The sequence below is a fragment of the Ambystoma mexicanum genome, unplaced genomic scaffold (genome assembly GCF_040938575.1).
Source record: "Ambystoma mexicanum isolate Mex_15411 unplaced genomic scaffold, UKY_AmexF1_1 Mex_scaf5, whole genome shotgun sequence".
In the NCBI taxonomy this organism is placed as follows: domain Eukaryota; kingdom Metazoa; phylum Chordata; class Amphibia; order Caudata; family Ambystomatidae; genus Ambystoma; species Ambystoma mexicanum.
In genome coordinates this window covers 6,088,594-6,099,167 of record NW_027182466.1, presented here as the reverse complement: position 1 = coordinate 6,099,167, position 10,574 = coordinate 6,088,594, and positions in this window count along the sequence as shown.

Below are 10,574 nucleotides of genomic sequence, written 5' to 3'. Positions count from 1 at the left end.
ATATCTCTATGCTTCTAATACCAAACCTGAGATCCTTCCTCTAACATGAAATGTGATATCCAACTCCTTCCCTTTCCAAACCTAAGAGCCTATCTATAGCATGAGATGTGATATCCAAGTCCTTCACATTCCAACCCTTAGACCCTTCCTACAGCATGCAATATGATATCTCAATGATTCTAATAACAAACCTGAGACCCGTCCTATAACATGAGATGGGATATTCAACTCCTTCCCATTCCAATCCTGAGACTCTTCCGATAGCAGAGATGTGATATCTCAATGCTTATACCAAACCTGAGACCCTTCCTATAACATGAGATGTGATATCCAAATCCTTCCAGTTCCAAACCTGAGACCCTTCCTTTAGCATGAGATGTGATATCCAGCTCCTTCCCATTCCAATCCTGAGACACTTCCGATAGCATGAGATGTGATATCTCAATGCTTCTAATATCAAAACTGAGACCCTCCCTATAGCATGATATGTGATATCTAAGTCCTTCCCATTCCAATCCTGAGACCCTTCCTATAGCATGAGATGTGATATCTCAATGCTTCTACCAAACCTGAGACCCTTCCTTTAGCATGAGATGTGATATCCAACTCCTTCCCATTCCAATCCTGAGACCCTTCCTATAGCATGAGAGGTGATATCTCAATACTTCTAATACCAAACCTGAGATCCTTCCGATAACATGAGATGTGATATCTCAATACTTCTAATACCAAACCTGAGATCCATCCTATAACATGAGATGTGATATCCAAATCCTTCCCCTTCCAAACCTGAGACCCTCCCTTTAGCATGAGATGTGATATCCAAATCCTTCCCATTCCAATCCTGAGACCCTTCTGATAGCATAAGATATGATATCTCAATGCTTATACCAAACCTGAGACCCTTCCCATAGCATGAGATGTGATATCCAACTCCTTCCCATTCCAATCCTGAGACACTTCCTATAGCATGAGATGTGATATCTCACTGCTTATACCAAACCTGAGACCCTTCCCATAGCATGAGATGTGATATCCAACTCCTTCCCATTCCAATCCTCAGACCCTTCCTATAGCATGAGATGTGATATCTCAATGCTTCTAATATCAAACTTGAGACCCTACCTATAGCATGAGATGTGATATCCAAGTCCTTCCCATTCCAATCCTGAGACACTTCCTATAGCATGAGATGTGATATCTCAATGCTTCTAATACCAAACCTGAGACTCTTCCTATAACATGAAATGGGATATCCAACTCCTTCCCATTCCAATCCTGAGACCCTTTTGATAGCAGAGATGTGATATCTCAATGTTTATACCAAACCTGAGACCCTTCCTACGGCATGAGATGTCATATTCAACTCCTTCCCATTCCAATCCTGAGACCCTTCCTATAGCATGAGATGTGATATCCAACTCCTTCCCATTCCAATCCTGAGACCCTTCCTATAGCATGAGATGTGATGTCTCAATGCTTCTAATACCAAACCTGAGATCCTTCCTATAACATGAGATGTGATATCCATCTCCTTCCATTCCAATCCTGGACCCTTCCTATAGCATGAGATGTGATATCTCAATGCTTATACCAAACCTGAGATCCTTCCTATAGCATGAGATGTGATATCCAACTCCTTCCCATTCCAATCCTGAGACCCTTCCTATAGCCTGAGATGTGATATCTCAATGCCTCTAATACCAAACCTGAGATCCTTCCTCTAACATGAAATGTGATATCCAACTCCTTCACTTTCCAAACCTGAGAGCCTATCTATAGCATGAGATGTGATATCCAAGTCCTTCCCATTCCAATCCTTAGACCCTTCCTACAGCATGCAATATGATATCTCAATGATTCTAATAAAAAACCTGAGACCCTTCCTATAACATGAGATGTGATATCCAACTCCTTCCCGTTCCAAACCTGAGACCCTTCCTTTAGCATGAGATGTGATATCCAGCTCCTTCCCATTCCAATCCTGAGACACTTCCGATAGCATGAGATGTGATATCTCAATGCTTCTAATATCAAAACTGAGACCCTCCCTATAGCATGATATGTGATATCTAAGTCCTTCCCATTCCAATCCTGAGACCCTTCCTATAGCATGAGATGTGATATCTCAATGCTTCTACCAAACCTGAGACCCTTCCTTTAGCATGAGATGTGATATCCAACTCCTTCCCATTCCAATCCTGAGACCCTTCCTATAGCATGAGAGGTGATATCTCAATACTTCTAATACCAAACCTGAGATCCTTCCGATAACATGAGATGTGATATCTCAATACTTCTAATACCAAACCTGAGATCCATCCTATAACATGAGATGTGATATCCAAATCCTTCCCCTTCCAAACCTGAGACCCTCCCTTTAGCATGAGATGTGATATCCAAATCCTTCCCATTCCAATCCTGAGACCCTTCTGATAGCATAAGATATGATATCTCAATGCTTCTATACCAAACCTGAGATCCTTTTCCGATAGCATGAGATGTGATATCTCAATACTTCTAATACCAAACCTGAGATCCTTCCTATAACATGAGATGTGATATCCAAATCCTTATCTTCCAAACCTGAGACCCTCCCTTTAGCATGAGATGTGATATCCAACTCCTTCCCATTCCAATCCTGAGACTCTTCTGACAGCATAAGATATGATATCTCAATGCTTCTATACCAAACCTGAGATCCTTCTGATAGCATGAGATGTGATATCTCAATACTTCTAATACCAAACCTGAGATCCTACCTCTAACATGAAATGTGATATCCAACTCTTTCCCCTTGCAAACCTGAGAGCCTTCCTATAGCATGAGATGTGATATCCAAGTCCTTCCCATTCCAATCCTGAGACCCTTCCTATAACATGAGATGTGATATCCAACTCCTTCCCATTCCAACCTGAGACCCTTCCTATAGCATGAGATGGGATTTCCAACTCCTTCCAAATCCAATCCCGATACCCTTCCGATAGCATGAGATCTGATATCCCAATGCTTCTACCAAACCTGAGACCCATACTATGGCATGAGATGTGATATCAAACTCCTTCCCATTCTAATCCTGAGACCCTTCCTATAGCTTGAGATGTGATATCCAACTCCTTCCCATTCCAATTCTGAGACCCTTCCTATACCATGAGACTTGATATCTCAATGCTTCTAATACCAAACCTGAGACCCGTCCTATAACATGAGATGTGATATCCAAATCCTTCCCCTTCCAAACCTTAGACCCTTCCGATAGCAGAGATGTGATATCTCAATGCTTATACCAAACCTGAGATCCTTCCTATAACATGAGATGTGATATCCAACTCCTTCCCATTCCAATCCTGAGACACTTCCTATAGCATGAGATGTGATATCTCACTGCTTATACCAAACCTGAGACCCTTCCTATAGCATGAGATGTGATATCCAACTCCTTCCCATTCCAATCCTGAGACCCTTCCTATAGCATGAGATGTGATATCTCAATGCTTCTAATATCAAACTTGAGACCCTCCCTATATCATGAGATGTGATACCCAAGTCCTTCCCATTCCAATCCTGAGACACTTCCTATAGCATGAGATGTGATATCCAACTGCTTCCCATTCCAATCCTGAGACCCTTCCTATAGCATGAGATGTGATATCTCTATGCTTCTAATACCAAACCTGAGATCCTTCCTCTAACATGAAATGTGATATCCAACTCCTTCCCTTTCCAAACCTAAGAGCCTATCTATAGCATGAGATGTGATATCCAAGTCCTTCACATTCCAACCCTTAGACCCTTCCTACAGCATGCAATATGATATCTCAATGATTCTAATAACAAACCTGAGACCCGTCCTATAACATGAGATGGGATATTCAACTCCTTCCCATTCCAATCCTGAGACTCTTCCGATAGCAGAGATGTGATATCTCAATGCTTATACCAAACCTGAGACCCTTCCTATAACATGAGATGTGATATCCAAATCCTTCCCGTTCCAAACCTGAGACCCTTCCTTTAGCATGAGATGTGATATCCAGCTCCTTCCCATTCCAATCCTGAGACACTTCCGATAGCATGAGATGTGATATCTCAATGCTTCTAATATCAAAACTGAGACCCTCCCTATAGCATGATATGTGATATCTAAGTCCTTCCCATTCCAATCCTGAGACCCTCCCTATAGCATGAGATGTGATATCCAACTCCTTCCCATTCCAATCCTGAGACCCTTCCTATAGCATGAGATATGATATCTCAATACTTCTAATACCAAACGTGAGATCCTTCCGATAACATGAGATGTGATATCCAAATCCTTCCCCTTCCAAACCTGAGACCCTCCCTTTAGCATGAGATGTGATATCCAACTCCTTCCTATTCCAATCCTGAGACTCTTCTGATAGCATGAGATGTGATATCTCAATGCTTCTAATACCAAACCTGAGATCCTTCCGATAGCATGAGATGTGATATCTCAATGCTTCTAATACCAAACCTGAGATCCTTCCTATAACATGAGATGTGATATCCAAATCCTTCCCCTTCCAAACCTGAGACCCTCCCTTTAGCATGAGATGTGATATCCAACTCCTTCCCATTCCATTCCTGAGACCCTTCTGATAGCATGAGATGTGATATCTCAATGCCTCTAATACCAAACCTGAGATCCTACCTCTAACATGAAATGTGATATCCAACTCTTTCCCCTTCCAAACCTGAGAGCCTTCCTATAGCATGAGATGTGATATCCAAGTCCTTCCCATTCCAATCCTGAGACCCTTCCTATAGCTTGAGATGTGATATCCAACTCCTTCCCATTCCAATTCTGAGACCCTTCCTATACTATGAGACTTGATATCTCAATGCTTCTAATACCAAACCTGAGACCCGTAATATAATATGAGATGTGATATCCAAATCCTTCCCCTTCCAAACCTTAGACCCTTCCTTTATCATGAGATGTGATATCCAACTCCTTCCCATTCCAATCCTGAGACCCTTCCGATATCATGAGATGTGATATCTCAAAGCTTCTAATATCAAACTTGAGACCCTCCCTATAGCATGAGATGTGATATCCATGTCCTTCCCATTCCAATCCTGAGACCCTTCCTATAGCATGAGATGTGATATCTCAATGCTTCTAATACCAAACCTGAGACCCTTCTTATAACATGAGATGGGAATATCCAACTCCTTCCCATTCCAATCCTGAGACCCTTCCGATAGCAGAGATGTGATATCTCAATGCTTATACCAAACCTGAGATCCTTCCTATAACATGAGATGTGATATCCAACTCCTTCCCATTCCAATCCTGAGACACATCCTATAGCATGAGATGTGATATCTCACTGCTTATACCAAACCTGAGACCCTTCCCATAGCATGAGATGTGATATCCAACTCCTTCCCATTCCAATCCTGAGACCCTTCCTATAGCATGAGATGTGATATCTCAATGCTTCTAATATCAAACTTGAGACCCTACCTATAGCATGAGATGTGATATCCAAGTCCTTCCCATTCCAATCCTGAGACACTTCCTATAGCATGAGATGTGATATCTCAATGCTTCTAATACCAAACCTGAGACCCTTCCCATAGCATGAGATGTGATATCCAACTCCTTCCCATTCCAATCCTCAGACCCTTCCTATAGCATGAGATGTGATATCTCAATGCTTCTAATATCAAACTTGAGACCCTACCTATAGCATGAGATGTGATATCCAACTCCTTCCCATTCCAATCCTGAGACCCTTTTGATAGCAGAGATGTGATATCTCAATGTTTATACCAAACCTGAGACCCTTCCTACGGCATGAGATGTCATATTCAACTCCTTCCCATTCCAATCCTGAGACCCTTCCTATAGCATGAGATGTGATATCCAACTACTTCCCATTCCAATCCTGAGACCCTTCCTATAGCATGAGATGTGATGTCTCAATGCTTCTAATACCAAACCTGAGATCCTTCCTATAACATGAGATGTGATATCCAACTCCTTCCATTCCAATCCTGGACCCTTCCTATAGCATGAGATGTGATATCTCAATGCTTATACCAAACCTGAGACCCTTCCTATAGCATGAGATGTGATATCCAACTCCTTCCCATTCCAATCCTGAGACCCTTCCTATAGCCTGAGATGTGATATCTGAATGCCTCTAATACCAAACCTGAGATCCTTCCTCTAACATGAAATGTGATATCCAACTCCTTCACTTTCCAAACCTGAGAGCCTATCTATAGCATGAGATGTGATATCCAAGTCCTTCCCATTCCAATCCTTAGACCCTTCCTACAGCATGCAATATGATATCTCAATGATTCTAATAAAAAACCTGAGACCCGTCCTATAACATGAGATGGGATATCCAACTCCTTCCCATTCCAATCCTGAGACACTTCCGATAGCAGAGATGTGATATCTCAATGTTTATACCAAACCTGAGACCCTTCCTATAACATATGTGATATCCAACTCCTTCCCGTTCCAAACCTGAGACCCTTCCTTTAGCATGAGATGTGATATCCAGCTCCTTCCCATTCCAATCCTGAGACAATTCCGATAGCATGAGATGTGATATCTCAATGCTTCTAATATCAAAACTAAGACCCTCCCTATAGCATGATATGTGATATCTAAGTCCTTCCCATTCCAATCCTGAGACCGTTCCTATAGCATGAGATGTGATATCTCAATGCTTCTACCAAACCTGAGACCCTTCCTTTAGCATGAGATGTGATATCCAACTCCTTCCCATTCCAATCCTGAGACCCTTCCTATAGCATGAGAGGTGATATCTCAATACTTCTAATACCAAACCTGAGATCCTTCCGATAACATGAGATGTGATATCTCAATACTTCTAATACCAAACCTGAGATCCATCCTATAACATGAGATGTGATATCCAAATCCTTCCCCTTCCAAACCCGAGACCCTCCCTTTAGCATGAGATGTGATATCCAAATCCTTCCCATTCCAATCCTGAGACCCTTCTGATAGCATAAGATATGATATCTCAATGCTTCTATACCAAACCTGAGATCCTTCCGATAGCATGAGATGTGATATCTCAATACTTCTAATACCAAACCTGAGATCCTTCCTATAACATGAGATGTGATATCCAAATCCTTATCTTCCAAACCTGAGACCCTCCCTTTAGCATGAGATGTGATATCCAACTCCTTCCCATTCCAATCCTGAGACTCTTCTGATAGCATAAGATATGATATCTCAATGCTTCTATACCAAACCTGAGATCCTTCTGATAGCATGAGATGTGATATCTCAATACTTCTAATACCAAACCTGAGATCCTACCTCTAACATGAAATGTGATATCCAACTCTTTCCCCTTGCAAACCTGAGAGCCTTCCTATAGCATGAGATGTGATATCCAAGTCCTTCCCATTCCAATCCTGAGACCCTTGCTATAACATGAGATGTGATATCCAACTCCTTCCCATTCCAACCTGAGACCCTTCCTATAGCATGAGATGGGATATCCAACTCCTTCCAAATCCAATCCCGATACCCTTCCGATAGCATGAGATCTGATATCCCAATGCTTCTACCAAACCTGAGACCCATACTATGGCATGAGATGTGATATCAAACTCCTTCCCATTCTTATCCTGAGACCCTTCCTATAGCTTGAGATGTGATATCCAACTCCTTCCCATTCCAATTCTGAGACCCTTCCTATACCATGAGACTTGATATCTCAATGCTTCTAATACCAAACCTGAGACCCGTCCTATAACATGAGATGTGATATCCAAATCCTTCCCCTTCCAAACCTTAGACCCTTCCGATAGCAGAGATGTGATATCTCAATGCTTATACCAAACCTGAGATCCTTCCTATAACATGAGATGTGATATCCAACTCCTTCCCATTCCAATCCTGAGACACTTCCTATAGCATGAGATGTGATATCTCACTGCTTATACCAAACCTGAGACCCTTCCTATAGCATGAGATGTGATATCCAACTCCTTCCCATTCCAATCCTGAGACCCTTCCTATAGCATGAGAGGTGATATCTCAATGCTTCTAATATCAAACTTGAGACCCTCCCTATAGCATGAGATGTGATACCCAAGTCCTTCCCATTCCAATCCTGAGACACTTCCTATAGCATGAGATGTGATATCTCAATGCTTCTAATACCAAACCTGAGACTCTTCCTATAACATGAGATGGGATATCCAACTCCTTTCCATTCCAATCCTGAGACCTTTTCGATAGCAGAGATGTGATATCTCAATGTTTATACCAAACCTGAGACCTTTCCTACGGCATGAGATGTCATATTCAACTCCTTCCCATTCCAATCCTGAGACCCTTCCCATAGCATGAGATGTGATATCCAACTCCTTCCCATTCCAATCATGAGACCCTTCCTATAGCATGAGATGTGATGTCTCAATGCTTCTAATACCAAACCTGAGATCCTTCCTATAACATGAGATGTGATATCCAACTCCTTCCATTCCAATCCTGGACCCTTCCTATAGCATGAGATGTGATATCTCAATGCTTATACCAAACCTGAGACCCTTCCTATAGCATGAGATGTGATATCCAACTCCTTCCCATTCCAATCCTGAGACCCTTCCTATAGCCTGAGATGTGATATCTCAATGCCTCTAATACCAAACCTGAGATCCTTCCTCTAACATGAAATGTGATATCCAACTACTTCACTTTCCAAACCTGAGAGCCTATCTATAGCATGAGATGTGATATCCAAGTCCTTCCCATTCCAATCCTGAGACACTTCCTATAGCATGAGATGTGATATCTCAATGCTTCTAATACCAAACCTGAGACTCTTCCTATAACATGAGATGGGATATCCAACTCCTTTCCATTCCAATCCTGAGACCTTTTCGATAGCAGAGATGTGATATCTCAATGTTTATACCAAACCTGAGACCTTTCCTACGGCATGAGATGTCATATTCAACTCCTTCCCATTCCAATCCTGAGACCCTTCCTATAGCATGAGATGTGATATCCAACTCCTTCCCATTCCAATCATGAGACCCTTCCTATAGCATGAGATGTGATGTCTCAATGCTTCTAATACCAAACCTGAGATCCAACTCCTTCCCATTCCAATCCTGGACCCTTCCTATAGCATGAGATGTGATATCTCAATGCTTATACCAAACCTGAGACCCTTCCTATAGCATGAGATGTGATATCCAACTCCTTCCCATTCCAATCCTGAGACCCTTCCTATAGCCTGAGATGTGATATCTCAATGCCTCTAATACCAAACCTGAGATCCTTCCTCTAACATGAAATGTGATATCCAACTACTTCACTTTCCAAACCTGAGAGCCTATCTATAGCATGAGATGTGATATCCAAGTCCTTCCCATTCCAATCCTTAGACCCTTCCTACAGCATGCAATATGATATCTCAATGATTCTAATAAAAAACCTGAGACCCGTCCTATAACATGAGATGGGATATCCAACTCCTTCCCATTCCAATTCTGAGACACTTCCGATAGCAGAGATGTGATATCTCAATGTTTATACCAAACCTGAGACCCTTCCTATAACATGAGATGTGATATCCAACTCCTTCCCGTTCCAAACCTGAGACCCTTCCTTTAGCATGAGATGTGATATCCAGCTCCTTCCCATTCCAATCCTGAGACACTTCCGATAGCATGAGATGTGATATCTCAATGCTTCTAATATCAAAACTGAGACCCTCCCTATAGCATGATATGTGATATCTAAGTCCTTCCCATTCCAATCCTGAGACCCTTCCTATAGCATGGGATGTGATATCTCAATGCTTCTACCAAACCTGAGACCCTTCCTTTAGCATGAGATGTGATATCCAACTCCTTCCCATTCCAATCCTGAGACCCTTCCTATAGCATGAGAGGTGATATCTCAATACTTCTAATACCAAACCTGAGATCCTTCCGATAACATGAGATGTGATATCTCAATACTTCTAATACCAAACCTGAGATCCATCCTATAACATGAGATGTGATGTCCAAATCCTTCCCCTTCCAAACCTGAGACCCTCCCTTTAGCATGAGATGTGATATCCAACTCCTTCCCATTCCAATCCTGAGACCCTTCTGATAGCATAAGATATGATATCTCAATGCTTCTATACCAAACCTGAGATCCTTCCGATAGCATGAGATGTGATATCTCAATACTTCTAATACCAAACCTGAGATCCTTCCTATAACATGAGATGTGATATCCAAATCCTTATCTTCCAAACCTGAGACCCTCCCTTTAGCATGAGATGTGATATCCAACTCCTTCCCATTCCAATCCTGAGACTCTTCTGATAGCATAAGATATGATATCTCAATGCTTCTATACCAAACCTGAGATCCTTCTGATAGCATGAGATGTGATATCTCAATACTTCTAATACCAAACCTGAGATCCTACCTCTAACATGAAATGTGATATCCAACTCTTTCCCCTTGCAAACCTGAGAGCCTTCCTATAGCATGAGATGTGATATCCAAGTCCTTCCCATTCCAATCCTGAGACCCTT